This window comes from Oryctolagus cuniculus, chromosome 3, assembly GCF_051225735.1.
Source record: "Oryctolagus cuniculus isolate XC-2025 breed Fujian yellow rabbit chromosome 3, ASM5122573v1, whole genome shotgun sequence".
In the NCBI taxonomy this organism is placed as follows: domain Eukaryota; kingdom Metazoa; phylum Chordata; class Mammalia; order Lagomorpha; family Leporidae; genus Oryctolagus; species Oryctolagus cuniculus.
This window is the reverse complement of record NC_142869.1, coordinates 42913473-42918350: the sequence shown is the minus strand read 5'-3', so window position 1 is coordinate 42918350 and position 4878 is coordinate 42913473. Positions and strand designations below refer to the sequence as shown.

General features: G+C 52.7%; 1 pseudogene; it reads left to right on the top strand.

Annotated features, from left to right (window-relative positions):
- Positions 1-2174: 2174 nt before the first annotated feature.
- Positions 2175-3897, top strand: LOC138848861 (small acidic protein pseudogene; annotated as a pseudogene).
- Positions 3898-4878: the final 981 nt, after the last annotated feature.

Genomic DNA, 4878 nt, shown 5'->3' with positions numbered 1-4878 from the left:
CCAGCCGGGCCGCCACTGACATCACTGCGCGCTGGCTTGCTCGCCGCCGCGCCGCCCGGGCCGACGCTGCCTCCTGCCGCCTGCAGCGGCGCCTCGCAGCCCGCGGCCGCGCGCTGGGGCCGGGCTGCCGCCTGCTCTCCGCACCTGCACCCTGAGCGCCGGCGAGCGGGCCCCCGCGCCGCCCCGGGCCGCTGCGGGGCCTGCCCGGAGAGTCGCACACGCGCGCAGCCCAGGGCCCACCCGTGCCCGCACACCAGGCGGGACGAGACAGGCTGCCACTCACGCGCCCCCACTTTGGCTTGGGAGACTAGGTCCCGCCGCCCTCCCGGAGCCGTTTTCCCCGACCCCGACCTCGGGTCTCCAGGGTGGTTCTCGGCCAGGGACCACCGGCACCGGGCTTTCTTTGTCTGGTGCGGGGAGGCCCTGGACACCCTGGGATTCCTCAGCGAGTGTTTCTCGGGAGCTGGGGACCAGGGATTCTGGCCTTCCCTTTCCCCTTGTTCTCCGGCCACCTTCCAGCCAAGCTCGCTCTGACTCAAATTCAGACCGCCTGGGTTTGGGTTTTGCGGGTAGACACGGAGAAGAGCTGTTGAGGGAAACCACGTAGTCTCCCACCAGTTACAGCGTGGGCTACGATGGGAATATTCGTGATCTCAGTAAGTGTTGGTACTTCTGGGATTTGGAGCAAACGAGTATTCATTCAACTACTAAGTACTGAGTGCCTTCCTGGTACCAGGCACTGGCTGGCCAGAGAGAAACAGGGAGCATAAACAGACGAGACGCCCACTCGGGGCTCTGACAGGAACCACACAGTCACTGCTAAGAAGGGTAATTACAAACCGAGATAAGCGATCGCTGGCGGGGGCGGTGGGCGTGGAGAATGTTGCTGAAGTGGGAGAGTGGGTGAGGGCAGCTCCCCTGAGAAAGGGACAGGAGCTGACGTCCAGAGAACGAGGAAGCACTGAGAGGGAATGCCCCCACGCGGCCCCAGATCCGCTGCTGGCCATAGGTAAGGACAAAGTAGCGCAGAACGGCAAACTCGAGTTGCAGGGTTCCTGGGTCAGTATCAAACCCTACACCCAGCCTTCTTGCACAAACCAAACGTGAGTTCCTTCTCCCCACTTTGAGCGCCTCTGGGATGAGTACGTGTGAGAAAGGAGAGGTGGCAGTGGTAGCAGTACCGTAGCATCTGCATTTATCACCAGCCCCCCGGGCTGGGGAAGCAGCTGAATCCCAAAGTTAGTTTTACAGATTGCGGTTCAGATCATGCAGACAAAGGGAACCGAGGATGTAGGCTCCCGACTCCCGCGCGGGTACTATTGCAGTTACTTCCACACTAGCAATGTGCAGGAGGAAAAAAAACCTCCCCAAGTCCCACTCAAACCCAAAACAGATCGCTTTTGTTACACCTCCGAGGCAGTTCTACACTGCTGTGTGTGTTGACTAATATCACCTTGCAAGGCTTTGCAAGTAAATGGCTAAAGGCACTGAATTCTGCATATGAATACAGTGGTGTCTCCAGATGGTAACAAATGATTTAATTTGGAGGATGCACTCAACATCTCCCTTACTTCACCATGGATAGGCCTGTACAGAATTTTTAAGGCCAGATTTGAAAGCAGAGGAAGCAGTTCTCATGCATCAGACCCCCATCTCCTTTTTGTAACTAGTATTTTTAATACTCCTTTGACTATTCTCTTTTAAGATTTATTTGAAAGGCAGAGTTAGAGAGAGAGAGGGAGAGAGAGGGAGAGGCAGAGGTCCATCTGCTGGTTCACTCCCCAGATCGCCACAACAGCCAGAGTTGGGCCTGTCTGAAGCCAGGAGCTTCATCTGGGTTTCCCACGGGAATGCAGGGGCCCGAGCACTTGGGCCCTCCTCCACTGCCTTCCACGGTGCGGTATCAGGGAGCTGGGTCAGAAGTGGAGAAACCAGGACTCACCCGAACTGGCACCCATATGGGATGCTGCACTGTAGAAGGCGGCTCAATTCGCTATGCCACCATGTTGGCCCCGTGACTATTCGGAAATGCAAATCATAGATACTATTACTACCTGTACTAAATTTTTTAATGAATATAATGCCCTAATTGTATAATAATGGAAAAATAAAATGAAAGCAATGTATAATGAATACATATTCTTGGCAGAAGATAAATAGCATCCAGCTGTTTGATGAGGAGACAGAGCAGCCAGAGGGCACTGCGCTCTGTAGCGGCGCTGCTTGGCCTGCTGGTGCGTTGCAGGCTGCTGGTGTCGCCGAGGAGAACGGCAGGTAGGCTCAGGATTCCCCATCGGGATCACCCCAATGATGAGTGCTGCCAGGGAGTCTCACCCACGAGAGGAGAGCATTCAGCCTCCCCACTGGACAGTCTTGGATCTAGCAATTGGTAGATGGCAGACTTGGGGAATGAAGAGAGAAAACAAAAGCTCTTGAGACTTATGTGGTGCAGGAAAGAAAGAACATACAATCGTCTTGTCACAGGAGATCACAAAACAACATCTCACTTCCAAACGGGAAGAAGACAGAACTGGAGTCTTAGTATCAGCAAAGTATGGACAGTAAATTAGCAGGAAGATCGGCGACATCGTGGACTTGGCTTCAGTGAGGTGGAAGACCAAGATGGCGAAGGTGACATGGCTGGAGATGATGATGATGATGATAATGAGTCACCTGAAAGTCCAAATGACCCTGAAAGTGATTCAGAGTCAGAGAAAGAAGAATCTGCCGAAGAACTCCAAGCTGCTGAGCACCTGATGAAGTGGAAGATCCAAAACACAAAAAGGATGCAAAGAGCAATTATAAAATGATATTTGTCATAACTGTGGGGAGCAACTCGGACTAGACTAAGTTACTGGAATTAAGACTTATTCTATGCATCTGCTCTCCCACAATATGGCGCTGGGAGAGGAGGCAACAGCTTCTACCCAGCTGCCTCTCACCAACTTGACAAGCTGCAGGAGCTGCTCCTGATTGGAGGAGAGCAGCGTACTCGGCGTGTGGGCAGCCGAGTTAAGATTGGCGGAGGAGGACTATAAAGGAGGAGAGAGACTGCATGCACGAGGAACATCTAAGGGGAACATCTGAAGGAACACCTGTGCAGCCCCCGAGAGAGCCGGCCGGCGGTGTGCCGCTCCCCTGCGGAAGTGGGGAATGTGGCCAGGGGGAACTGCCCTTCCACGGAGGTGGAAGGGATAGTAGCCAACCCGGGAAGAACCAGCAGCAAACCCGGGGAGGGCCGAGCAGACAGAAAGAACAGCGCAGGGTCCTGTGTCGTTCCTCCACGAAGAGGGGGAGCGACATAATGGTGCCGTGACTCGGATATGAAGCCCAGGCAGGGTTTAGTGTCGTTCCCCCATGAAGACGGGGAGCGACAATAACTCCCAAACACTTAGTCTTTGTATTAAAAGTAAGCCCCCAGGACCGGCACTGTTGCGCAGCGGGTTAAAGCCCTGGCCTGAAGCGCTGGCATCCCATATGGGTGTCAGTTCTAGACACAGCTGCTCCTCTTCTGATCCAGCTCTCTGCTATGGCCTGGAAAAGCAGTAGAAGATGGCCCAAGTCCTTGGGCCCCTGCATGGGATACCCGGAAGAAGCACCTGGCTCCTGGCTCCTGGCTTCAGATCGGCACAGCTCCGGCTGTTGCAGCCATCTGGGGAGTGAACCAGTGGATGGAAGATCTATCTCTACATCTCTCTATAACTCTCAAAGAAATAAAATAAATCTTTTTTTAAAAATGTAATCCTTATTGTTATAATGCACAGACCTTTTGTGTTAGTTTTTTTTTTTAAAGATATATTTATTTGAAAGGGAGAGTTACAGAGAGGCAGAGGGAGAGGGAGAGAGAGACAGAGAGGTCTTCCATCTGATGGCTCACTCCCCAATGGCCACAACAGCCAGAGCTGCACTGATCCAAAGCCAGGAGCCAGGAGCTTCTTCAGGTCTTCCACACAGAAGGCAGGGGCCCAAGGACTTGGGCCATCCTCCACTACTTTCCCAGGCCATAGCAGAGAGCTGGATCGGAAGTGGAGCAACTAGAACCTGAACCCACGTCCATATGGGATGCTGGCACTGTAGGCGGTGACTTTACCTGTTATACCCAGTGCTAGCCCCATATTATAATTTTTATTTTTATTTATTTTTTTTTTTTATTTTTTTTGACAGGCAGAGTGGACAGTGAGAGAGAGAGAGACAGAGAGAAAGGTCTTCCTTTGCCGTTGGTTCACCCTCCAATGGCCGCCGCGGCCGGCGCGCTGCGGCCGGCGCACCGCGCTGATCCGATGGCAGGAGCCAGGAGCCAGGTGCTTTTCCTGGTCTCCCATGGGGTGCAGGGCCCAAGCACCTGGGCCATCCTCCACTGCACTCCCGGGCCACAGCAGAGGGCTGGCCTGGAAGAGGGGCAACCAGGACAGAATCCGGCGCCCCGACCGGGACTAGAACCTGGTGTGCTGGCGCCGCCAGGCGGAGGATTAGCCTAGTGAGCCGCGGCGCCGGCCTCATGACTATAATCATTTTTATGAAGAGCAAGAGTTGTGTAAAAAAATAAATACCGTACTCAACTTCCTTTCATAGTAGCATCATCAGTGCTCCAATCTCCCCCCTTCAAATGCAGTATCAGGGAGATACCTTTTGTTTGTAGTAGTGCTTCCATCTTTTTTTATTTTATTTTTTGGTTCCTCATATTTTTCTCAGTAAAAATTTTGTGAAACATATACTTTGCTATAGCAGAAATATTCATCATGGATATTTCTGCTGCCAGTCACAATCTAAATTAATGTTGGCAATAGATTAAGTACTTAATTTACTCTTTCAGACTCAGCTCCTTTGGACCAAAGCAACATGAAAATAAGTACTTTCATACCTGTCAGAATGGAATTA